A 27,412-nucleotide genomic window follows, 5' to 3' on the forward strand; every position below is an offset into this window, starting at 1 on the left:
GTAAATCAGTGATATTCAAGTGTGTTGCTCTACAAAAACTATCTGAATAGCCCAATTTAATAATTAGGTCAACTCCAAGATTAGGTTTGCCAGAAAGGACATCATGTTCTTAGTGGTGAAGTGCTCCCCTTCTAGCAACCTGGACTGAAAATGACCAGCCCGTCATCAAGAAGTGACATATTTGTTCCAGTTTTCAAGGCATGGGAGCCTGACCTTAAATCAGAGGGGGCAGGGATGGGAACTTGGCTCAACACTTGCTTCACGAGCCTCGTACCCCTTAAAGAGACAAGGACAGTTACACAAGTTTGCAAACAGGTTTCAGTGGAGAAAAGAAAACACTGATCAGAAATAAGGAATTTGATCTTTCAGGAAAACCAAATGAACAGTTAAGACATACTTCCAAGATTTAGAAACGGGTGAATGTCACACATCTATTGTCACTATTTGCAAAGAACCAGGTGACGTTGGTTGTGGGGAAGACTGTGACTATCATCCTTTGGTAGGCACTCTGCTTCCCTTGAAATTCAAGCAGGAAAATGGAGAGGAGAGAAGGCACTCTATCCACAAAGATGAGTATGGGGTTTTAAAGTCCCTTCACTTCTGCTCAAACTACAGATGTGATGTCGTGAATGCTGGCACCTCTGACATTCCAGGGAAGAATGTGGAGCTGGAATGGGAGAGGCAGGTCAAAAAAAGCATGCGCAGGTCACTTTTCTGTTTCAGGAGACATTGCACGCAGCCACTGGATATAAGAGGAAAAGTTTCTGTTTTTAATATGGTGCATGCATAGAGCCCCTTGTCTTCCTGGACAGATGCCCTTGGCTTATTTAAATTGTGAAGCAATAAAGTATTTAGCACGTGACACCCAATTATATATGCTAATAAATCTCTTCTCCTAGGTAGAGATAGGCTCTTAAAATTTACTCAGAGATCATCAGTGACAGTGGCAAATTTAAAAATACTTGCAAAAGGCCCCACATACCACCTCCACTGCACTTACTTAGAGTTATTATTTGCTAATTAGTATCTTTATAGGTAGAGGAGAAGTAATGGCCTTTATTGGGCCAACAAGGAAGCTATAACTACATGAGCATGCAAGCCAAAAGGAATTATTTTCCAAGGACCCTTCCACTCCAAAAACCTAGACATTTATAATGAGTTCTGTGCTCTCTATAAAATATGAGACATGAGCTATATGAGTGGGGAACACTTAATGCATGATCTATTGAATCTGGTCAGAAAAGATGTGTTCTTTTGTGACTCAGTTAGCCTTCGTCTAGCTGAGTCTGCCGTGATACTAAGGGAGGCCTGCTCTCCAGGGATGGTGGCTCCTTCCCTCTCTATTTGCCCACGGAAGACAGACTCAGAGAATGAAGAGTTTGGGTTTCGCCAGGACAGGCACTAAGACAAAAGTTCAGGTCCACATTTATTTAGGAGGTAATTCCAGGAAGCTGCCAATAGGAGGTGAGAAAATGAAGGGAAGAAAGCCAATAAACAGTGCACTCTATGGGTAACTGGGGGCTGGATCCTTTGGGAGTCAGCGTGTAACACACACTTTAGAGGTGAGGGAGTTGGGGTGTTTATCTACCACTTCCTGTCAATCATTGGTTGAGGGCTGCCTAGGCACCAGAACAATATTTCTCTGGGATTTCTAGAAAAGCAGTCTCCCTGGCCAGAGGAAGCCCTCAGACAACAAATGCAGTCCCTGGGAGCTATAAATCAGGCTTCTGTGCATTGAAGTGATAAGGGTGAGGGAATATGGCCTGGGTAGCAATAGTCTTGGGGGATTTAGGAATGTAATCCTCACAGCACACAAACATGTGCATTTCAAATGTGGGATGTCTTGATTGTGCTGCTAGCTAATTTTAAAAGTCCCCCAATGCCAAAATAGCTCAAAATGGATTTGTTGTCAAAATCCCTCAAGTGTGGCAGTGAGGAATACTGGCCAGACAGCTTTGGATTCTAGTAGGAGCATTAGCTGAGAGGGCTGTGGCTTGGAGGCCTGTCTGGAGGAGGCTGCCTTGGCTATTTCCTGGCTATTCCTAGGGTCCGACCTGCTGTGTGGCATTGAGTTGGACCTCTCAGGTCTATTTTCTCCTCTATCAGAGTTTCGGGTATAATAAGGTATTTCAGGTTCATCTTGCACGTTTGTTGCCCTGGACCTGGAATCAGCCCTTTCTCCAAGAAGGTCTGGCTCCCCTCAAAGTGAACAGCTTTAAGAGACCACGTTCTACATGCCAGGGATATTTATTGTTGCTGGGTTATCATTGACTCTAGGATTCTTCAGTTGAGCTAGAGAATATATAAGTTTCAGAAGATGAAGCTAAATCACGAGTTCAAACTGCTATTTCCAATTCAAATCTAAGATTACAGGTTTTAAGTGTCTTGATTTTATAATTGATCTCTTTTCTCTTATGCTGAAAATCTTGATTCTTAATGATAGTGGCACAATTTCTTATTTGAATAGTCTCAAAATGACTACAATAAGAAAATTCAATTCAGTTTAGATTTGTTTTTATCTTTAGGATATTTTCTACTGGAAATGGAGTCCTTTGTTTAAAAGTCACATGAAATGATTGAAGGTATTGAATAACAATGATTGTTAAGGTCCTGTATATTCTTCTGGGTACATAAAAAGAAACTGAGAGACTCCTGGCCAGCCCATTTGGATGGATCTAGTTCATAAGTAAGTGAGTCTATAAGTTTCTGTATTTTTAATTTGTACCTTGAGAAAAACATACATGCCTTCTTGTTCTTATACTCATCTGCCCCATGGGGTACAATATTTAGAAATCTGGGAGTTTCTTCTCTCCCTCCCCCCCCCCCTTCTCTCTTGTGGACTTTGCCATTGGCCCTTGGAGGAACTGGATTGGCTTTGTTGAGTAACAGCACAGAGAAACCCATGTGGTGTTGAGGAGAGCCTTTGATCTCCAGAAGACTTGAAAACTCAAGCCTGGAGGTCTTGGCATCTATCCCAGAGATCAAACACATATGTTGGCACCTGCAGGGAAAAGGGAAATTAACTAGCCATTTTTGAATCCGGAGCCTATGACAGAAACTCCATAAGCAATGGCAGAACCTACTGAAGGCCACAGGCCCATGAGAAGCTATGCATAGCCACTCCAGGGATCTCTCTACCAACCATTTGGGTAAGTGGACCACACACAGGGATCAGACCACTTCACCTATGAACAACTGTGAATAAGCCCAAATACCAAGACTAGCCTGAACCATATTAAACTAATAGTTGGATATTATCAATTTCATATGGTCCAACTTTATATCTCTTCAATAGGCAAATGAGGATCCGAAAACGTCAATAATCTTTCAAAATAGATAAATGACCCTTATTTCTCCCTCCCAGGTTCAAGGAATTTGTCTTGTTTCTCTTCCTCAGGTTGATTTGCTAAGGAGACAGTCAGAAGTGAGAGGAGAAGAGAGAAAAAAGTTAAAGCAGGCAACTGATTCTAGAGGGGTCACATTAGAGGACAAGGGCCTTGGGCCCCAGTGCTGGCTGGCATGGTTCAGAGGCTCACCAGCAGATTTCAACCCTAGTCCCTCCAAGTGTACTGGAGTCCCTGTCTAATCACACTTGGGGCTGGGAAACAGAAAGTGTCACCTCTTACTAAGTTCAAGGTATTGTGCAGATGTACTTTAAGGAGAAAGGGAAATCACTGGTGCCCTTGGGAATTTCTAACCTCATAGCCACATTAGACAAATTAGATGATGATCCCACGTGGGACCAAGTGTGTATCTTAGAGAGGCACTGAGTGCCGTACAGGTTCAACAGATATGCTCTGTGGTACAAGAAGGGGTATAAGGAAGAGGTACGAAGTGAGAGGAGGGCTGATGGATAGGATTAGCAGCGAAGTTAGAAAACACTGGAAGAGAACCATATATAATTTCCATTTTGAGGGAAAAAGGATTTGAATATTGGCAGTTCCTATGAGGCAAGCCAATATGAAGGCTGGAAAGAGTCAGTGTGGTGTGAGTCCCAGGAGAAGCTCTCTGCAGCCAGGCCAGGAGCTGTGTGAAGCAGAGGAGGGCAGGTTAGGGGCCATCAAGGAAGGAGACACAACCACTCGGTGAGCATGTGTGTGAACTGGGCACTTGGTTAGGCTCTTGGTAGAGGTAATCTCATTTGGTTCCCCCAATAAACCCAGGAAGCACATTTGATTATCTGTAATTTACTGAATAGGTGCAGAGAGATTACGGAACTTGCCCAAGGGCCCAAAGTTTATAAAGTCCCAAGACCTAGGACTTGGAAGTAAGTACATCTGATTCCACAGCCCCGCACTACTTCCTGCCTCACTATCCTACTTTCTAACTCACACTACTGCTCCGCACAGGAGCAGACATGCATGTGGGAAAACTATGGTCATCCCAGAAAGGGAGACTGAAGTCATTCAGTGGAACGCCCTGGTGGCCAGGATGAGGGACCTGCTATATGACCAGAAGTATCTCAGTTGCCCCCAAAGCAGAGCTCAGCACAACCTGTTTGAAGATAGAGATGGGCTTTATTGTGTATTTTTCGCATCCTCTAGCTAAGCACCGGTCTAGCACACTGACCTGTGTGTTACAGGAGCTCAGCTATGTGGGTTGAATGGATGTGGCTCAACCTGTATAAATGGTTCAATCTATACATCTTGGGGCCTCTTCTGTCTCCTTTTAATCTGTCTCCTTTCTTTCCCTGATCTCTCTCCTCCTAGATAAATTCTATTCGATATCCAGCCCAAGTCGCACCTCCTTCATGAAGCTATTCAAGACCCCCATGGCCCAGTTGGTCCATTCATTCAGAGCAGTGAGTGATTAAAGACCTCCCATGTGCCAGGCACTGTGTTAGGTCCTGGGATACAGTGGTGGACATTAGAGACACGATCCTTGTCCTTGTGGAACTTATATCTAGGTAGGAAGAATGCCAGGAAGTAAGTACATTAATAAGGAAGGATGTAATCAGATAGCAATAAGCACCTCAATAAGATAAAATGGGGATGTGGGAGAAAGCAAGGCTAGCGGAAAGCCTGGCATGGAGGAAATGACAGTGGATACCTAATGACCCAGAAGGCTTCAGATTCTCAACCAGGCATCAGAGACACTGAGGTAAGGGAGCCAGAGGGTCACTGTCCATATGGAACTGACCCTTAGTGGATGACCTCTTCCTCTAGCTCAGCACAGCAACCTAGCCTAGCTGATTATCAAAGTCATTTCCTCTTCTTCCTGGGCACAAAACTGGACTGTATTTCCTAGCCTCTCTTGCAGTGAGGTGTGGCCAAGTGTTGAGGTCTAGCAGTAGAATGTGGGCAGGAGTCACTTGCCCCACTTCCAGCAGAGCCCCGAAAAACCTCCCACACATTATCTTTCATGTTCTTGAGACCTTTGGAGCCACATGCTGAAGATTAGCTAGATTCATAAGACAGAAGGAGCCTGGATCCTTGAATTCTAGCAAGGAGAGGAGATACCCACCAATGAAGACAAACCAACTTTGGCTATTATGCAAGTTATGAATAGTCCTGAATTTTATTAAGCCACTGAAATACTGAGGGTTATTTGTTATAGCAAGTTTGCAGTACTCTGATTCACTGAAGTCACTGTCTCATCGCTGTGGCTACTCATTTAGCCCTTTCTTGGCTTAGGACATGGTCCCTATTGTATTACCATTTACCTTCATTCTTTCTATTCACTTTGCCTTCCTGTAGGTCCCATTCCCCTCAACTCATATGGCAACAGTGCAGTCGGAGGCTTGCTCTTCTTAGGTGAATGTTTTGATACCTTATCTGCTCATTAAAGTGGGATTCTCTTTTCATTACTATAACGTGTTGGTGGATGCTTTTATCTTTTAGTTTGCTTAGAAGACCTGTTTTCTAGACTACCACATAATGCAGTATTGTGTATTTTTGTGTATTGTGATAATGATATGATATGATATGATATGATAATGGTGGGGCCTGAGTCAATGTGACAATACTATCCATACATGGTTGTAGTTGCGTACTTCCCTGTCAGACTGTATGCTTTTTCAGGACAAAAACTATTTCTTCTCTGTATGTCAGCACCAAGTACAGTATCAGGCATATTGTAGGTGCTCAATAATTGCTCGCTGGATAAATGAATAAGGTTATTTAAAGTTGTTAACTACCCTGGCATGCTATTGGAAATAACCTGCAGAAGTTTTTGTTCTTCAGAAACCTCTCTGCAGCCATCCCCTCAGTTTACAGTAAGCATTAGCAAAAGCTTTTTCTTGAGAACCAGATGCATAGACATTAGGTTGAATTACGAGTTGCTTTGGGGCATCCACGAATGTGAGGATTGTGCACTAAATAGGGCTCAACTTTCCTGATTCCCTATGTGCTGGCTTTTTTTCCATCTTTGCTCTCGCTTCTCAAACTCTACCTCCAAATTAGGAGTCTACAAGCAGTCACTCTTTGTCCTCACACACACCTCCCTAAGTCACCTACCCAGTGAAAAGTGCAGGCACCGTGTCAGCCACAGCACTGTGCTCCATTCCACTGTGCTTCGGGGCCAATTCCCAAGCAGTGGAGGAGCGCCCAGGAGTGCCTTCCATGGCTAGCCCTCGCAGAGATGCCTTCTCCGTGCCCCCAGAGCAAGTCACCTGACCCCACATGGACTTGTGCCTTCAGAATGCTTCAGAATGCCCTATGACTTCAAGAGTCATAGTGCAGAGCTTCACTGGTCAGAGACGCCAAGGCCAGATCAGTTTGGCAAAAGAACATGATCTGGAAAGGAATGGGCTGTATCATTCCTTTGAAGAGTAAAGAAATGCTTTTACTGTTTTTCTTTAAGAGCCTCAGACCCATGCAGCAATAGAAACCGAGGTGAAAACACAAATGCCACCAACCTGCAAACCGAACGGCATGAGTCAATGACATGAGCCCCAAGACATGTTTTGAGCCCAAGCAATGGTCCAAGTCACAGGGAGGGTCAGCTTACTTGTTCTACCAAAACATCAACGTCAGGAAGAGGCATTTGCAACAGAATTTCATCGACTGCAGAGACAGCTGGCTAATTTGATCATTCCAGTAATAAATGAGAACCATTTATTATTTCATTACACTCACACAACCTATAAAACACCTTCTAAACTGACGGTTTCCCAAAAGTTGACAGTGAATTCAATCAAAGTTATAGATTCAGTCCTATGTAGATATGGGACAGACCTCTTTTGGTGGGCGCTCATGGGGTCCCTTCTGTCATTTCTCCAGGGAATTAAGTATTAGGGCAGGGATGTTTACATGAAGATGTGAAGATATTGGAGAGAAAGCAGCCAGTGCTTAAACACAACTGGGGAATCTCATTTAAGAATGAGTTTCAGTCAGTGTTCTGACTTTTTAAAATACTTTTCTTCACAGACTGTCAAACCAATAGCTTTGGTAAGCACAACATTTATTTGCCTTTATTACTGACCCAGGTAAAGGTTTGTTCTTTCCAGAACAAAAGCCACCTGGGACACGTGACATGCAGAGGTGCCAGATTCCTGCCTCCCTCACCACTGCGTTGGCTCACCGCTGTGCCCTCCCAGGTCTTTTTCAGATATCAGTTACTGGCTGAAGCCAATTCCAGAAATACCAGTGTCCTCTGTGGTAGGGTATTCTGCAAACCCACAGAGACCAAGCAGATGGCCATTACAGGGGCAACAAATTCCAGAAGTTCCATCCTCCTGGGGTGAATTTAAGCCAGTGGCCTGGAGCAGATGGTTCAGGGTCTGAACTGTGTGGCTGTCAGGGCCTTTTTAGTAACAAGTATGGATTTGGGGCTCTGGAGTACGTTGCATTTGTTTGGATACCCCTCAAAAGGCTCATGTCAAAAACCGAGAAAATCTCAGTTGAATATGTAGCTGTTAGTGTCAGGCCCTTCCTTTGCCGCCTTCTTCCCTGGACGGCACTTCACCAATCTTAGCCCTCTTCCTTTCTCAGTCCCTGTCACACTCCTTTCACTATTGTCTTGGGTAAGGGCCTGGGCTCTCTAACAGACCAAGACCAGCTTGACCTTTATGGGTGTAATACATTTTCCATCCTATAAAGAAATGCTTGTTGGTGGTGGTTTTCTTCCATTTGGTATCTGGGGTATGTCATGGCCATGACAAGAATGAAATCCTTGAGTACCCAGGAAAATCAGACCAAGAAACTGGAATCATTCTCTAGTCTTCACAGTTTATGCATTAAAAAGCAAAAACAAAATGGGCACAAAAGCAACAATACACTATTGGGACTAGATCAAAATAAAAAGCTTCTGCACAGTGGAAGAAACCATCAACAGAACTAAAAGGCAACCTGTGGAATGGGAGAAGATATTTGCAAATGACAGATCCAATAAAGGTTTAGTATCCAAAATATATAAAGAACTTATCAAAATGGAAAACCAAATAATCCAGTGAAAAAAATGGGCAGAAGACATGAACAGATATTTCTCCAAAGAAGACATCCAGATGGCCAACAGACACATGAAAAGATGCTCCACATCACTCATCATCAGGGACATGCAAATCAAAACCACAATGAGATGTACATCACACGTGTCAGAATTTCTAAAACCAACAATGTAAGAAACAACAGGTGTTGAGGATGTGGAGAAAAAGGAACCCTCTTTCACTGCTGGTGGGAATGCAAACGGGTGCAGCCACTGTGGAAAACAGCATGGAGGTTCCTCAAAAAGTTAAAAAAAGGACTACCCTATGATCCAGCAATTGCACTACTAGGAATTTACCTGAAGCATACAAGAACACTAATTCAAAGGGAAACATGCACCCTTACGTTTGTGGCAGCCTTATTTACAACAGCCAAGATACAGAAGAAACCCAAGTGTCCACCAGTTGGTGCATGGATAAAGAAGAGGTACACACACACACACACACACACAATGGAATACTATTCAGCCATCAACAAGAATGAAATCCTGCCATTTGCAACAACATGGATGGAGCTAGAGAGTATAATGCTAAGCAAAATATGTCAGAGAAAGACAAATATATGACTTCACTCATGTAGAATTTAAGAAACAAATGACCATAGAGGGAAAAAAGAGACACAAACCAAAAAACAGACTCTGAACTCTAGAAAACACACTGCTGGTCACCAGAGGGGAGGGGAGTGGGGGGATGGGTGAGACAGGTGATGGGGATGGAGGCACTGGTTCTGGTGTCAGGTGACGTATGGAAGTGTGGAATCACTGTATTGTACACCTGAAACTAATATAACACTGTATGTTAACTGGAATGAGAAAACTTTAAAAAAAAAAAAGCAAAAACAACAAATACGAATCAGGGACCTGCCATGACTCTCCCCTGTGTAATAGTCACCTCTATTCCTGCAACTTACTTCTGCCCTGCTTCTCCCACACTTTCATGTGCTGAGGATAATAATGTCAACAAATTTCCATCCTTCTCTGAATATTCACTCATTCAGCAAATAAACACTGAGCATCCCGAGTGCTATTCCTCCCTGCGGCATGGACAGACATATGAAGCCTGTCCTCCCGGAGCTTGCTGTCCAGCCGGAGAAACACATAACAAGCATACAGATATAATAAATATCAGGGTGCATTACAGAAGGAAGTCAGAAAGTGGGGTAGAAGGGGATCAAGAGCAATGGGGTTGTTCTTTTGCAGGGTGGTAAAGCTCGGTGCCTTGCCAGCATCCCCTTGGCATTCACTCCAAAGGCTGCTTCCCATGACCTTCTGAGCCTCTCTGTCTGGGGGTGATTTTTCTCCTGGGGACAGTAGAATGCTGGGTCACTAGCAGGGCCAGAAGTATGAGAGGATTCATGCCCCTGGAGGCAGCCCTCCACAATTCCAGATACTCTCCTCTGAGGTCAAGCTAACTCAGAAGTGCAGTCTCCACCCCTCCGGGATGTCCTCAGCAGGACTGAGTTCCAGCTGCTCTAAGGGCGCTCGTGAGTGTGAGCGCGTCTTAATTAGATTTGTTCCCTCCTCTCTGCTCCCCACTCTGCAACAGGTGCTGCTGGGCTTGCCTGCTCGAGTAACCACTTGTACTCCAACCCTTGTTTCAGGGTCTGCTTCTGGGGGAACTCAAACTAAGATCAGCAGTGAGGGCAGGCTTCTCTCAAAGGTGCCACCAGAGCACATACCTAATCCCGAGAAGCAGGCAGCTAAGCGGAGGAAGAGAAGGAAGAAACTATCCTATCCGAGGTGGGATCATGTTTGAGCGCTTGAGTAACAGCAAAGCCAGAGTGCAGGAACAGAATGAGTGAGGGAAAGGACAGTAGAAAATGGCTTTCTTTCTTCATTTATAGTTACTGTATCTTTTTTAGCCCTTTCATGATTTCCTGCGGTTGGTTCACTTCTCATCTCTCTGGCGGCTCATTTTCTGAGAGTCCTGCCATTTTATTTGCATTTGTTATTTCGCTCTGTTTAAATGGATCTACCACTGCTTGGTGCCTGGGAGCGGGGACACAGTCCACAGCTTAAGCTGCCACAGCTTAGGGAGGCGGCTTCCAGGGGGAAAAGCAACAGGCTCTCTGCAGTGCCTCCCCCCAATTCTTTTTTAAGATGGGAGACTTAGTTTCCCCTGTCCTTCGTCATCACGATCAGCAACAGCATCTTTTCCTGAGAACCCACTGTGTGTCAGACTTTGAGCCATTTGCTCGGCCTTCGTCATCTCTGACCCTCAGACCAACTCCGAAAACCGAACAGGAACCAAGCCCAACCCTGGGAGGCAACCTTCTTCCTCCTGTTTCCCCCTTCCTGCAGCAGACAGGGTGCTCCTGTCACACCTCTGGCTACACATGCCACACCCCAGCAGCAAGTCCCCTGGCTGCTGTGCCCTCGCCATGCATTCCAGGCTCTGCCGAGGTGGCTGCTTTGATCCTGGAACAGGAGACTCCAGATCACAGGGGATACAGAGTTCTCTGTAGGCAGCTGGCATGAGCTTAGCACAGACACCTCCCAGAGCAGGACTGCTTTGCTGCCTCCCGGGAGGTTCATCATCAAAACTTCCTTCCCTGACCCACATTGTGCCTCTCTCCATTTGTGCTTCTGGCTGGAGCTACCAGGTAACCGACAGCGGAGTCTATTAGTGCTTCGTTCTGCTCACAGTTCCTTCTGGAGGAGTTGGCATCTAAAAATTAGGTAGCAATATGCCGGCCCTGAGGTGGTAACTGTTAAGGCCTAAAAGGCAGGGAGACTGAGCTCTACTGGCAGAACTGGTGTGTGGTCTGTGTGGGCCATCCTCTGTGAGCCTCTCACTGTCTCTAGGGATTAGGTTTCTCCAGGCTGGAAGTAATAATAGTTTCCCCTTTTACTCCATCCTAATTGTCCTTAGTGCTTAGCAAATATCTGTGTGTGCGTCTGTATTCTCCGGCTTCCTATGCAGTTGGACTGGGGCCAGATAGCAGAGTGTCAGCTACTTGCCAGTGGGATGCGGGCGGAAGCAGTGTACACCATTTGTAGGTCCTTACAAGACCTCCCCGACAGCTTGCTGCTCTCTTTTCCTCTGCTCCCTGGGGGCTACGTGTTCTAGGCTTACATCAGACTTGGTGTGATGAAGAAATAGGACTTTTCTTGTGTTAAAGTGCTGAGTTTTGTTGGTTTATATGTTAACGGATCCTAACGTAGCCTATTCTAACTAATACAGTTTTTCTTTATTCTGCCTTTTGTTCATTCACAGATTCACAGTCTGTTTCAGATGCCCTTCATTTGCTTGGTATTAATTAAGCATCTACTCTGTGGAAGGCGCTAGTACGTTAGCATGGATAACCTTCTCCTGAAGGTGCTGGATGTTCAGGTAAAGAGATGGATATGGGAACAAAGGGAGTAACAGAGTGAGAGAAGTATATACGAGGTGCTTAACATTGTGTTGTGTGCAAGGAAATAAATATTCAGAGGTCTTTATCTTGAGAAAACTTAAAGCACTTTACTCTTCCCAGCTTTACGCTTGATCAGACTCCTTTCACTGAGCCAGTGCTCACCTCTGCGCGCTGCGCCAGTTCTAAAAGACCTGCATGTACTGTCACTCTCTGCTTTCTACCAGTCCATCATTCCAAATCCATCTACCTGAAGTACCATTTCCTGGAAATCATCCAAGGCTTCTTCATTGCCTGCATATAGTCCAAACTCCTCAGTATGGTGGCATTGACCCATGTCTGAGCTATCTAACATTTTACATTTCTCTTTTACCCAAAACTTCTCTTTCAACCAGATTGTTACAGTCCATGTCCAACAACACACACCACTGCGTATCCCACTTCATGTCTTTTCTCACACCAGTTTTTAGTCATGATTTTCCTCCTTCTCTCCCTAAGTCCCTTCTCTTCAGGTAGCCCCTCAAGTGATATCTTTGGTCTTTCTGCCTACTCCAGTCTACAGTATTAATATATTCAACTACTTAGATGAAACAGCTAATTCCTTTAAAAAAACTAGCAGGAGAAATAGAAAATATAAATAGTCCCATATCTCCTTAAGAGCTTGAATTCTTAATCAAAACCCTTCCCACAGAAAAAATTCTGGGCCCAGATGGCTTTACCAGTGAGCTCCGTGAAACATTTTAGGAAGAAATAGTGCCAATTTACATGAATTATTTCAGAAAACAGAGAAGAAAGGAACACTTCCCAACTCATTCTATGAAGTCTGGATACCAAAAGCTGACAAAGGTCATCTCTGAAAAATCTATAGCTACCACCATATTTAATGGTGAAACACTGACTGCATTCCCCTAAGACTGGGAAGAAATCAAACATCTACTCTCACTAGTGTAATAAAACATAAGAAAGAGAGTAGTAAATATTGTTGTTATCAAACATAATTGTGTAGATTAAAATCCCTATGGAATCTATAAAAACTGGTAGCACTAAAGAGTGAATTTAGAAAAGCCAGTGGATATAAGGTCAATATATAAAATCAACTGTATTTATATATACTAGTAATGAAAAATTGGAGAATAAGAAGGAATTTGTATTTATAATAGCATCAAAAATATCAAATCCATAGGGATAAGTAGACTTGCACAAAAGATGTGCAAGTCCTCTACACTAAGAACAGTAAAACATCACTAAGAGAAATTAAAGACCTAGAAGATCAAAAGCTATACTATATTCAGGGATCAGAGGACATTGTTAAAGATGTCCATTCTCCCCAAATGCCCTAACAGATTTAAATCAATGGCCAATCAGAACCCCAGCATTTGTTCTGAAGAAATTCATGAGCTAATTCTAAAATGTATATGGAAATGCATAGGTTGGCTAATTGAATTTAAACAAAATTTAAAAAGGAAATGCATAGGTTCTAGAATAGCTAAAATAATCTTGAAAGAAAAAAACCAATCTGGAGGATTTATACTGCTTGATTTTAAGACTTACTATAAGTCTACAGAGGTCAAGACAGTGTGGTTTTGGCAAGAGAGTATACATATAGATCACTGGAACAGAGAGTCTAGAAATTGACCCACAGACATACATTCGAATGATTTTTTTTAAAGGTGTTAGTTCAACGGGAAAAAAGAAAATTTTTTTACATGTGGTTCTGGAACAAATGAATATACATGTGGGAAAAAACTGAATTTTGACCCCTACCTTACTCCATACACAAGAAGTAATTATAGAAAGATCATTGACCTAAACATAAAAGCTAGAGCTATAAAACCCCTGGAAGAAAATGCATGAGAAAAAGCTTCATGAACTTGAGAGAAGCAGATTTCTCTGACAGGGCTCAAAAGGGACTAGCCATAAAAGAAAATATTGATGAACTGGACTCTGTCAAAATTTTTTAAAAATTCTACTCACCAAAAGAACACTACTGGAAAATACATTGGCAAAGCAATTTACTGGGAGTAAATATTTGTAATCCACATATCTAACAAAGAACTTTCAGCCAGAAAATATAAAGAGCTACTACAAGTCAATAATAAAAAGACAAAGAACCCAATTAAAAATGAGAAAAGGGATTAACTAGACATTTCAGAAGAGAAGATATGAATGTCTAATAAGCACATAAAAAGGTATTCAACATTATTTGTCATCAGAGAAGTTCAAATTAAAATCACAGTGAGATACCATTTCATATCCACTGGAATGAGAGCTAATATACCAAGTGCTGACGAGGGTACAGAGCAACTAGACCTCTGATAAATTGCTGGTGGGAATGTAAAATGGTACAATCATTTTGGAGTAATCTCTGCCAGTTTCTTACAAAACTAAACATACATATACCCTATGACTAAGCAACTTCATTCCTATTTACCCAGAAGAAATGAAAACATAAATTCACAAAAAAATTTGTTCAAAAATATTCTCAGCAGCTTTATTCATAATAGCCCCAAACTGGGAACAGCCCAGCAAAATGTTTAGATAAACTGTGGCATATTTCTACAATGGATTACTGCTCAGCAATTAAAAAAAAAAAAAAAAAGGGAATGAACTACTGATACTTACAACATGGATAAATTTAAATATTTTGCTGAAAGATGCCAGACATTTTTAAAGATTTATTCATTTATTGGTGGGGGGGGGAGGTGGAGGGGGAAAGAGAGAGAATCTCAAGCAGGCTTGTGCTGAGCATAGAGCGTGATGCAGTGATCCATCTTACCATCACGAAATCATAACCCGAGCTGAAACCAACAGTGAGATGCGCAACCAACTGAGCCACCCAGGTGCCTGAGGCCAGACATTTTTAAAAAACCATACTATAGAGGTACCTAGGTGGCTTAGTCGGTTGAGCATCCCACTCTTGATTTCGGCTCAGGTCATGATCTCAGGGTCCTGGGATGAAGCCCCGCATCAGGCTCCATGCTCAGTGGGGAGTCTGCTTGAGGATCCTCTCTCTTCCTCTCCTTCTGCCCTTCCCACGGCACTCACTCGCTCTTTCTCAGATAAATAAATAAATCTTTAAAAAATCATACTGTACGATTCAATTTATATGAAGTTCTTGAACGGGCAAATTTAATCTCGGTGAAATCAGCGTAATAGTTGCCACAGCGGGTGGAAGATTAGAAAGGGGTACTAACACAATTTTGGGGGTGATGGAAAGGTACTATATATTATTTCAGGAGGTGGTTACAGACATGTATATTTCAGAGCTCATGGAACTCAACCCTTAACACCTTTATATAGTTTAATTGTATTTAAGTTATATTCAATATATAAATGTAATTCAATTTTTCCAATAAAAAGATTACCCCCAACCCTTCCCCAAAATACTATGTTGGGTGCTACTCTATTGTATTGTTACTTATTATTTCCATATGTGGTTACCCACTTTAAACTTTCTTAGATCCTTCAGTAGGACCCACACAATATCTGGACTCCATATTTGTTGAATGAATGAATTTGTAATAATTGGACAGTATAAAAGGGAAAGGAAAGGTAAAGAAAAATTAGAATATGGCATGATACACATTTCCACTGTTTCTATTTTCCTGGGAGTCAACACCATTTCAAATGCAGGTCCCTGTCTCCCAACAGAAAACAATAACCCAATATCTAGGACATCTTGCTTTTATTTACAATAAAAGAGGAGGCAAGGAAATAAGAGCAAGCTTTTGTCTCCTGTATTCTGTGGCAATACCACATAATTATTACTCTATTTCTTAACTCTAGTGAGATAGACCAAAAGACATCCAATGAATCACCTTTTCATTCATAAAACCCTGCTTATATCTTTCATCGCTTTTATCCTCCTAGAATAATAGGAGAGAAACAGTACTTGATGGGCCTGCATTATCAGACGCTATTGGAAAGGTCTAGATAAGAGTGCTGAACCACCTATTAGTATTCTGTATGCAAACCCTTCTCTATAACCCAGAGTCATCCGTTTCCTGGCAACCCTCAAAATTTCATTCTCATTGAATTGCTAGATCTTTATCAAAATATAATTATAGCCTTAATTTGAAAGATAAATTTTGATTGCCAGTGCCATGCCCAAAGGAAGAAATAATCAGGTGGGAGAACACTTGGGCGCAATTGTTAGCCAGATAATCAATGTCATGAATCACCCATCCCCTAAAACAAAACAAAACAAAACAAAACAAAAACAAAAAAAAACTTTGGGGGAAAAACTTTGTGAAGGGTAGAGTGAGGAGGGGAAAAAAATCATTGCAGCATCAAACTTACTTAAGACTGTTATGTTTGCTCATTTTCTCATATTGTTACTTAAGTACTTGTCTTCCCAGCTGGAAGAATTTGGGGACGACCTATTGTATGTCCTGCCTCTTTCTGTGTGTATCCACAGTAGCCCAACCTGTAGTGCTAAGCAACACAGTCTACAAGCCCCCATCTCAGGTCAGGGTCTCTGGAAGTAGACTTTGACGTGGACATAGGTGTGCAAGAAGTATGGTACAAATGCTTCTGGGGTCAACATCTAGGAAGGAGCGAGGCAGGACTGGGCAGAGAGAAGGCGGCCGTGACACAGTTACAGCAAAGGCTCAGCCAGTCCCAAGGAGGAGCTCTGGAGCGGCCCTGCAGAGCCATCCTAAAATGAGGCCAGGCGACCAGTCATCAGAGTAGGGCTGCCATGGGAAGGGGTGCGACCTTGGACAAGGTGGGTCTCTCTAGAGCCAAGGACAGTTCACAGAGAGGGACTTTGCTGTGAGCTGTCAGCCACTAGTGCCCAGCTCTGACTGGTGCGGGCTTGAGACCTGGTGGCGGGGGGGGGGGGGGGGAGGGATGTGGGTGGCGCACCGAAGTAGCCCTTTACCCCGCAGACTCCAGCGACTGAAGGACCTGAGGACGATGATCTGGAATGGAAGCGTGGAAGACTGAACCCATGAGCCCATTTCTGCAGGAACACGGCTCTACGTCTGGGGGCAGCCGGGGGCGCCTGCCATGCCTGCTAAGTCACCTGGGGATGTGTGACTTGCCGGGGAAGAGTAGACGGAGATCAGAAATAGTCTTGTCTCCTGATCCGACTGGCATGCTACTGACTTTTCAGAAATTATTCTCGGTTTTTGTCTGAAGGCGGGCACTGATACCTTTTTAAAAATTGATACCTTTGAGACAAAGTATGGGAGACGCAAGAGAAGTCACCCACCTCAGTTCCCTTTCCTTTTGGGTGGAGACATCTACAGCCTCAGTGCTTTCGTGGACCCAGATAACCGGTTTGGTAGTTTGGGGCTGCAGAAACAGCTGGAGTGAAAGGAGAGGATTTTATTTAACCTGCATTTTAATGTACAGCCAGCTTCTCCTGAGACCTCTGGGAGTCCTCAAATCTGTAAACACAGAAGCTTCAGGCTTCACCACTGGGTAGCCTGTTTCCACCCTACCTGGTACTCACGCCCTTCATGAATTTCTCTGTCCGGGAGTCTGGGCCGGGCCTGTGACCCGGCTCATTCTGTTGGCAATACAAGTCACAGGCCCAGCCTTGAGAAGGCCTGGAAGCTTCTGCCTTTACAGTCTTGGGGACCCTAAACCACGAGGTAAGAAGTCCTGTTCCCTTGCTGGAGAGACCACGCGGAGAGGCTGCTTGGAGAGGGAGAAGTCCTGAGACAACGCAGAAAGAGTGTAGCCAGCCCCCAGGTGACCTACTAGCAGACGGACTACCAGCGAGACTAGAAGAACTGCCCAGGGAGCTCATCCCAGACTCCAGCATCTTGAACCAACAGGTGGGCTCTTGTTTCTTAAGCCAGTAAGCTTTAGGACCGTTTCTTATGCAACAATAAACAAAATGACCCCAATGAGCAATCACCTCGAGTCAAGTGACTATGCTCACCTTGCCCGACCTCCACCAAATCACCAAGGTGCCTTTTAACCTGGCACTGGAGAGTCCCTCTCTCATTGCAAGGCTGCTTTTCACAAGGAAATAAATATCTTTATTATTGCACAATAGTTACTGCCTACCCAGTGATGAGTAGACCAAAAATTTTTAAAGGGAAAAAAAAAAAAAGCCTCGTTGGTCTGTCAGAGCTGGAGATCGGGGCTGGGTCTCCCTTGAAGTAGTGCGATCCTACGTATCAATTTCCTATGCTTGGGGCTCAAATTCATGCCTCAGCACATTTACAAATGACTCCCTGTCATGGACCTTCAAGGTCACTCACTGAGAGAGGAAACTCCGAATATTAAAGCCCGAGTATCGGGCTCGGTGCTGATGGGACACACCCGAGAGGGCTAGACATGGAGTCCACCAGCTCAGAGAGGCAGTGTAGTTAAATATCCAGGGCCAGATTCTGGAGCCAGATTGCCTGGGATCAAGCCCCAGATCTGGCACCTGTTATCCGTACAACCTTGGGCAAGTTACTTAATCTCTGTGCCTGAGCGTCCTCATCTCTAAAGTGAGGATAATAATAGTCCCTACCTCCCAGGGTTACCGTGAAGATTCGATGAGTTAATGTACGTACAGGACATAGACCAGTAACCTCGCTATTCTAAGCCTGACCGTAAGTGGTTCTATACTAAGAACTGAAAAAAAAATCTCACAGGGATTTTACATAATATGAATAGCTGTTTCTAGTAATTATACACAATTAAAGGATATCCAGAGACCGTATACCAGCCTTCTGAAACTATATCCCATAGAACTGGTTCGTATCCTAGCCCTGCCGTAAACTAGCTGTGTCACACCAGGCAGGTGATTTATAACATGAGGATAATGACAATGACCTTGCCTAAAGAGGCTAGACCAGATGGTCCCTCTAGGAGCCTTTTATATCTCTATACCTTGCCAAATCCCTGCGAGACAGGAAAGGCAGGTGGAATTACCACCATTTTTAAGATGGAGATCAGTGTTTAGCTGCATGACTTGTCCAGAGCCAAACCCAAGTCCCAGGGGCGTCTTTCACACCAGAGGGCTTTATGCCATGGCACAGACATTTCCCAATCTCCCTTGCAGGTAGCCGTGGCCATGTGACTGAGTTCTGGCCGGCAGAATGTGGGTGGAGAGGAGGCGTGCTACTTCCAGACAATCCTCCACGCTCTCTTTATCGCCTTCTGCTGGCTAGATGCAGAGGAACCCAGGAAGGACTCCGAGGCCCTGTGGGATAGTAGAATCACAAGAAGGCAGAAGACTAGGTTCCATATCATTACAAGCCAAAAGTTGATTGGACCTTATGTGATAAGAAATAAATGCATTGTGTTAAACTCCTGAGATTTGGGGCTTGTAATAGTATTTGGCTTTGCTGACCAATATGGATGCTCAGTGTCTCTAGTGGATTGCTGGTTCAGGTTGTGAACTTCAAGAGGAAGCAGCCCCCTTTTGTGTAAGAGCGAGGTATTGCTGACCTCTGCTTGCTACAGGCAGAGCAAAGTCGATGGCGTTTTTGTAAAATCTGAATCCCACTCTGGGTCTTCCCATCTACTCTTCTGCGTGGCTAGAGACTTCGCTCCTGTTGCACTGGGCCTTTAGACTACACTGAATCTGCAGTCCTTTTGCATCTTTTGTAGGGAACACAGAGATGGCGGGAACATTTTAAAGATAAACTAGCAACTGGTTTTTAAGTCTCTACTAGATGACTAGAGGAATGAGGGATTTCTCAGACGTGCTTTCAGTTTCCCAGTCTGTTCCTTCCCCCAAATCAAGCTCTCTACCTTAATATTTGCCCAGTGATTACATTTATGATCTACAGAAAATAAAGGGAAACTTTTAAAAATCACAATTCACTTTGGAAGGGAGGGGAGAATTACCTGGTAGGTTCCATCTTGAATAGAGAACTGGTGATGGGATTTGTACCTTCCCTCCCAGATTCCCAGGCTCTTTAGTTTGTTTCTTTCACTGTAGACAATTAGGCATTTACATTTTTTCAGCAATTACCCATATATTTTCAAAAATAAAAAATACCATAGTTCAATTAATCAAGAACAGAGGGGGGCCTTTTTTTCCTTCAAGCTGGACTTTGCCACATTTGCTTCCAAAGAAAAGGTGAACATGGGGGAAGTGAAGGCTTTTGAAAATAAAGAATGGGAGAGGCCGAGCAGCTCCCAGAATCTCCAACCCCCAGGAGAAGACCAGGGCTCCCACCGTCTACTGCAACAGTCCCTTCCTGGCTCCATTCCATGTGGCACCTTTTCCATCAGCTGAGGGCAGCCCCCTTGAGACAGAACGGGCACCTCCCAAACACCAAGAAGAGGTCCATCCCTCAGCTGTCCAAGGATTTCCTGCTGGAAAGGAAAGAGTGGCACCCCAGCTACTGGCTTCACAGAGGAAGCTGGTCTGTGATGTGCACCCTGGACCTTTTGGTCCCTCTGTATTCTGGGCCAGACTCCTTTGGGGGTGGGGGGAGGAGTGGCCTGCTGGCCCCTGAAGCACCGAGGAGAGAGCCCTGTATTTATGGCTGGGTGGGACTCTTAGGGAATGTGAAGCTGCAGATGCCAGTGGCTGGGGGTGGCGAAGGGGTCCCTGTCTGGGCTCCCATCCCCCAATCTTGCAGCCAGCCCAGTTGCTTTGGGCCTCACATAGGAATGGAGGAGCTACTGCCCGTCTCCCACAGACCAACACCACGGCATCCCTGCCCGGCCCTGAGAATGGATGCTGCGCTGCTCCGGAGATGTGTGGGCCTGGTCTCCTGCTATCTGGGAGCCCAAGTTCGGCTCACCCTCCCACAGCCGGGAAGGGAGACCCCATTCTTGTGACAGTAGGGTCAAGCTAAGCTGCATCTCCAGCCGCAGGGCTATTTTTAGATGCTGTTATCTTTGCCTTGCTCACAAGCAGATGTGAAAAACAAACTGGTGACCAGGAGGCACAAAACTGCAAAATAAAAACCTCGTAGAACAAGAGCTCCCAAACTCACAGCAGAGCAGACCACACTCTGGCTACAGCGCTGTGCACCATCATGGCTGGGCCTGCTTAACCTTCCCTTAAGGGGGCACCAGTTGGGGCTTTGCTCCTTTACCGCCCACACATTCCTGGCCCTGCCCACCCACGGCAAGTCCGGCTTCGGACCACCAGACCTGGCAGGGCTCTTCAGCCTGGCAGCCCCACTCGTGCCCACAGATGGTGACCCAGGTGGACAGGTGTGCCCAGGGAGCGGGCTCCACAGGGTTAACACTGCCACAAAAGGAAGAGCTCCAGCTCTCTCGCCTCTCTCTTCCAGCCCATCCTAACAGTCCATTTGCCTCACAGCATCACAGCCAGCTCCATGACGGTGAAACCCCTGCACAGGCGAAATGTCACCCAACACCAAGTGGCAGGGCAGGAAAACAGGATGGAGCACCAAGCCGGATCCCGGACTTCTCCCTCAGCCCTCAGAGCTCCCAAAAGGCTCAGCTTCAGGGCGCACTCCCTCTCGCGGAGCCCTGGAGTCCCCATGCCCCCTATAGGAAACCCACCACCAGCCCCTGCAGCCCCCTCCGCTCGGCTGGTAAGGGCCTGGGTAGCGGCGTGGAAAAGTGCCGCCCCGCCCCAGAACCCGGGATGAGGGGTGAGGTGGAGGCGGCAAACTTCAAAGCTGCAACTGCAATATGATTAAAATAAAAAGACCCCTGAAAGACGGAGCTGTTCCCCTCGCCCCTCAGAGCTATGCGTGGTCCACCTTGACCGCCTGCTCACCCTCACTGTGCTCTGCCAAGGGGACCTGACTCTCAGACCTGGGGGCAGCGACAGGCGCGGGGGGGGGGGGGATTTCCTCTTAGGCTGGCGCGCGGTAGGGCTGCGGCTCTTGCTTCCTCCGTCCCCCAAGTTCACCCACCACCCAGAGCTGTGAAAAATTAGTTTAAAATGATGTCACCTGCCCATACCCCTTCCCCCTCAACACCCGCCCCCGCCCCCGGCCGGTCCCACCTCACACACACCCGAGTGGCCTGGGCTGCGAGTCGCGGAGCATCCCGGGGGGTTGCGGTGGGGCGCCGCGCCGAGGCTAGCTTCCCCGGGCGCCCGCTCGGGCTCGGGCTCGGCCCTGGGCAGCCCGCCCGCGCATCGTTCCCCGGGTGCAGAAATCCTACCGCCCGTGCGCCCTGGGCGCGCCGCCGGGCCCCGCGCCGGCTCCCCAGGAATGCGGCCGTCAGGTGAGGTAGGCATGCGTTCCGGCTCCGCAGCGAAGCAGCAGCTGGCTGGGGCGCTGGGCTCAGGATATGCCTCTTCTCCCTCTCCCCGCGAAGGAGAGGCCTCTCGGGGGGCTTGCCAGCGCCTTGTTGCGTTAGGACCGCATCCCCTCTTCCTTTTGCCTTTTATCTTAGTTTCCCCTTCAGATGCAAAAAGGGAGATCGCAGGAGTCCATGCCCAGCTCCAGCCTAACTCGGTCCACAGGCAGAGAGAGAATTATGAATGGATGCTGCCTTCTGATGAGGAAGTCGACTGGGGAGGTCTCTGCGCACGGCGCGCTCCATCAAAGCCGGGGCATTGGCCCCTCCACTGCTTCAGTGCTGCAGGCTGAGACACCTAATTGACCACTGGGAAATCAGGTGCCGGGAGACCTGGGCGGGACGTAGCCCCAGGGCCACGCTGAGATCGAGCGCCTTGCCGGTGGAGACAGCTTCGATTTACAGCCCAGTGAATGGAGGGGACTGCGGCAGCCAAACCTCCCGGGCAGCAGGCACGGTTGCACCAACGCTCTGCAGACAACCGCCCGGCTCCGTGAACATCTCCCGGCTCTGTTGGGCTAAAGGGAACCTGCTAAAAATAATCCGTCCCCTGCCGCCAGCCGCAGTGAGCCGCAGGACTCGGCCCCCAGCCCCAAACTCCGCGGTGCGCGGGAGCCGGCCACAAAGCGGGCCCTGCGCGCTTAGACAAGCCGGGGGTTGCGGAGGATCCTGGATCCGGATTTCTGGTACCTATGCGTTTGCTTCTCCGGTAGCGCGACGGCTGGTGCTGCGTGTTACCCATGCCCGGAGTGGCAATGGGCTCGGCACATCACCAACAGGCTGGACCGACCGCGGCTGCTCAGCACCGCACCCCCGTGGCTCCCTTCTCACCTCCCTTGTCCCCAGCCTCTGACCAACAGCAGAAGAATCAGACACGCCGACGGTGCCAACTCCTCCAGCCCAGACAAGAGGGAAGACAGAGACTGGTGTGGAGCAGGTGCCCGTGTGTAACAGGACTAGAGCAGCCCCCAAATTGTCACATTGCGTCCCTTCCCCTTTTCATCTCTGGTGGCTGAAACCTTGCATCCTAGATACAACTCACTCTGCCCAGGCTTAAAAACACTGCAAAGACAATGCCTTCACGGTGATGAACTCCTCTCCAGGGAAGGGTGATTTACTGAGCCAGCCGTGGGGCTGAACCAGGGTTAAAAACTGTGGCAGTGTGTGCCTGTGCCTTAGGCGGGTAGGCTGTATATGTAACAACGGCATGCAGAAGACAAAAAGCCATTTAGGGCCACTGCGACACTCCTGGGATATACCCTAATATATAACAAGGAAAAACCAGTGAATGAAATTATCCCAAGATGCCTTGTGGGACACAGGTTTTGGTAATCTGTCTTGATGCCTTGGAAACCCATCTCAGAAAAACTGGACTATTCTCTATCAGGTCATCTCTTTGCAAATAGGGAGGTTTCTGCCCGGGGCAGATTTACATGCGTGGGTAGTACGGAGTCCACGAGGCCCGTGACTCCTCCATAATTCACAAATTGTGGTGAAACACTAACTTGCCAAGGTCATAAGAAATCACAGGGTTTGCATGTGCACTGGTAGAGATTTCCTAATTGGCATTATCATGAATTATGATTGTGGTCACATGAAATATCACATCGAACCCAAGTTAGTCTGGGTTGGCTGCTCTCCTCCGACCCCACTCACACTAACCTCCTCGGAGGGTTGCCAGCCACCAGGAAGGATAGAAAATCTGGCTGGAGTCCCCCTGAGAGAGAGAGAGAGAGAGAGAGAGAGAGAGAGAGGCTAGCACAGGAAGGATGGGTGGGGGAAGTGCTGTGGCCACTCCCCCAGTGAGGGTGAGAAGTGAGACATGAATCCCAAACTTTAAGGGCAGGGTAGGCAAAGGAAAGGAGGCCACCAGAGAGAAAGAACGAGGTGAGTCAGAGAAGCAGGAGACCAGGAGGGAGGGAGGGCCCTGTCTCAGAAACCAGGGGACAAAAAGGTTTCAAGAAGGCGGCATGATTGAGAATGCCAAATGTCCCCAAGTGGTCCACGGAAATGGTTTTGTCTGCCAAGGACTGACCTGGGCCCTTTAGACTTCAGGAAGGCCTGACGGAGTGGACACTGACGGGAAGGCCAGTCAGAGCTTCAGAAAAGAGAAGGGAAGGCTTTCCCTTAGACGTGCTCTGCAGAGGCTCAGTGGCGGGGCAGAGCAGTGTGCGGTGAGGTCTGGGGGGTGGGGTGGGGTGGGGTGTGTGTGTGTGTGTGTGTGTGTGTGTGTGTGTGTACCTACGTACGTACAAGCTCCCAAACCTACTCCACTAGGGACACGGGCAGCCCTGCTGTGTGACGCAGACTACTCAGGCCTTGGAATGAGAACTGATGTTTAGGTGAGCAAAAGGGCCGCCTCCTACAGCCCTCCCTGGCAAGACGGCAGGGGAGCTGGTGGCCAAGTCACAAACCCTAGATCTCAAGAGTTGAACTGTGCTGTTCCGGGTTTTCAGGGCTGCTCTGTCAAGGGAGAGCCTTGGCAGGACACCCAACAGCAATGGAAATGGCCATGTCTTCTCCTTCACATGGATCTTTACAAGACTGAGGCTCTTATGAGCAGTGATGATGAAAATAAATGATAGAACTAGATTGCCTGATTTGAATAAAGTTTTCAAGGTTCCCATGGTGTAGAGGAAAAACCAAAACAAAACCCTGGGCTTTTGTCCCAGGAAGACCTGTGCTTAAATCCTAGCCCCTCCACCTCTTAGCGGTGTGGCCTTGGGAAAATAATTTGACTTCTCTGAACCTTGGTTTCCTCATTTGTAAAATGCAAATAGGAATACCTAATTTACAGGCTTATTAGGAAGAGTAAATAAAAGAATAGTTATAAAACACCACGACAGTGCCTGGCGTATAATAAAAGCCCGACAAAGGCTGCTGGAGGTCTTCACGGCCATGCTCACACTATAGTTTTGCCGGACTCCCATTCCCCTGTACCGCGGTTAGGGTACCCGATGCTTCCTATGGCTGACGGTTCAAACAGAAGCATTTACTGAACCTCTCTTAGATGCCAGGTACTGTGCTCAGTGCTGGCCCAACAGCGTCTGGGCCCTGTTGGAGCAGACGTTCTAAGGGCAGAGTTTACAGCCCAGTCCAAGTGGGTATCCTACTTGTTTTTACAAGGATCCCGGGTCTCAAGAAGAAACAGTTGCACATGTGTCGTCCTTAGGACAGTGAAGACCTAGAGCAGGGATCGGCAAACCTGTTCTGTTGTAAAGGGCCAGGCAGTAATTAATTTAGGCTTTGTGGACCACGCGGGCTCTGCTGGAACCGGTTCACACTGCTGATGTGTGTAGCTCAAAAGCAGCCACAGGCCAGGCATAAACGAATGGATGTGGCTGTGTTCCAATAAAACTTTATCCACAATAACAGGCAGCGGGTGAGTTTGGGTCCGTGGGCCCTAGCTGGTCAGCCTATGATCTGTACTGTGCCTCCGGGCAGAAACACGCCCTTGACCTTGCACTGCCAGGAAATATGGAAGTCTCTGTAGGCGATTTTGCACAGAACTAAAGTTTATCCAACCACGAGGAGTTTCCTGAAGCCCCTTATTATTTTAAAGCATATTTTACACTTCCCTGGAAGACACGGACTAGTTAGCTGTTTGCCAGGCTCTCTTTCTCCTACAGCCAGCTTCCCCCGCAGTTAGCGTGGCCATAGAGCTGAGTGCCAGCCAACGGAATGGGGGCAAAGGGGTGTGTGCGTCCCAGCCTGGCCCGAAGAAACTCCTACCTGTTCCTATACACGCTCCCTTCCCTCCCCTGCGGGCTAGACACAGATGCTCTGTGTGGGGTGCTGGAAGCCCAAGACGGGGGAGCCTTAGTGCCCAAATGAGCGAATGCTGGCCTGCGTTGGCCTAGAGTGTGAGAAATAAACCTCTGAAGTGTTGGGGATTTTATTACCAGAATTTAGCCTACCTCGAACGATTCACTTTCCTATCTTTGTAATCAGATGAGACGAAAACACAATTTAATGTTTCCTTGATATTTCACTCTCCACGGTCATGCCTCTCTCACCCTCCTTCTAGCTCCTTCCCCATGGTTTGAATACACAGTGAGCTGAAGAGAAGAGGCACCATGGCTGGGTAACATCTGTTCATTAAACGAGAGTTACTAATGGACTGAGCGAGAACGTAAGCAACGTTTTTCATAAAGTGCACAGGCTTGCTGACAATTATCTGCAACCTGGGGAAGCTCCCTTACTTTCAGGCTTAGTGCTGTGTTCCAGAGAGGGGAGGATGCTAAAAGCTCACCATCTCTGGAATCAGTGGGGCATTTCAGTATGATCTAACCTATACACTTTCCATTTTTCTACCAGTCATCTTGGGGGAATCCATAATAAAGGTTCTAGTTCTATCTCTTGACACTCATGGGCTATTCAGCTTTCGAAATACTGTCACTTTCTGATTTTTCTGCACACAGATTAAGCCCATTAAAGGCTCCAAATCTGTTTAAAACTCACCTTTTCTGTCTAATTATTCTGTGGACACTAATAGATATTAGTAGGAGCTTGAAGAATTGACTTGAAAAGCCTAAATAATTTTATTCCTGTTCCAGAGGCGGTATTCCCTTTATGACATGGGGAGATTTACCCAGAAAACCGAGCTGTGCTTTGGACCTGGTCTTCGGATTATTCTGGTAGGTGGGGATGTGGTCCTCTCCCGGAGCGAGGCCAGGCCCAGGAGAGGAGTTGGTGGGGCAGATCAATGAGACACTGTGGAGAAAGCCGACAGAGTCCAAATACCTTCACAGTCTGATTTTACTTTTTTCTTTCTTTTTTTTTTTTATCAAAGAACCAAGATGACCATGTTTAAATGATCCTCTTGGTCTGTTTCTTCATCTGTGAAAGAAGGAGGGTAGAGATGATCTATCAGGTTTTCTCTAGGTCTGTCATTCTGGAAGTCTATTGTTCTGTGAAACCTGGAACCAAAGATACCTTCGGGAATGACTGCTGATCATCAGTACCTAGTTTTTCTTCCCATTTCTGTTGATCATCCAGGACTGATCACTCTACACATAGACTTCAGCATCTGCAAGGGCCATCATGTGTTCTGTGGTCTGTGCAGGCTGGGTAAACTTTTTGCCCCAGAATGACCTTGTTTATGACCTTGGAGATCCCAATTTCAGCTCTATGTTCTATCATGCACACATTCTCCTCATGTTTCTGGGGTGGGGGGGCTTCCCTGCCTTATTCTTTTCAGCTCCAATCATGGAAACCCAGGTTTGCCACCAAAGTTCACTTCCCTGAAGCAAGCTGGACGTCTCCTTCATGGCGTCGGGCGTGGTGACCCTCCTCTCCCATCTCGCCCTAGCAGCACAATCCCTGCTGTTGCCCACCACTGCTCACAGGAGACCCCACAACTTCCAGAAGGAATCAGGGCTATAAAATGGCTCACTCGCTCATAAGGAGCTATGTGTTTATTCATATATATTTTATATCATAACAAA

The 27,412-nt window shown here is 46.5% G+C and overlaps 1 protein-coding gene and 1 long non-coding RNA gene across 2 annotated transcripts in view; one reads left to right on the forward strand and one right to left on the reverse strand.

The window, feature by feature from the left end:
- The window catches only part of NHS (NHS actin remodeling regulator), a 337,315-nt gene that overhangs the window by 64,192 nt on the left and 245,711 nt on the right, over positions 1-27,412 (reverse strand). The gene's annotated exons all lie outside the window — the stretch shown is intronic.
- Positions 6,806-27,299, forward strand: LOC125091569 (uncharacterized). Its single transcript, XR_007124682.1, has 8 exons — positions 6,806-7,037; positions 9,968-10,161; positions 11,639-11,755; positions 16,664-17,560; positions 25,993-26,097; positions 26,522-26,602; positions 26,850-27,035; positions 27,166-27,299. It is a non-coding gene; the product is annotated as an uncharacterized LOC125091569 (long non-coding RNA).

This window comes from Lutra lutra, chromosome X (genome assembly GCF_902655055.1).
Source record: "Lutra lutra chromosome X, mLutLut1.2, whole genome shotgun sequence".
NCBI classification, from domain to species: domain Eukaryota; kingdom Metazoa; phylum Chordata; class Mammalia; order Carnivora; family Mustelidae; genus Lutra; species Lutra lutra.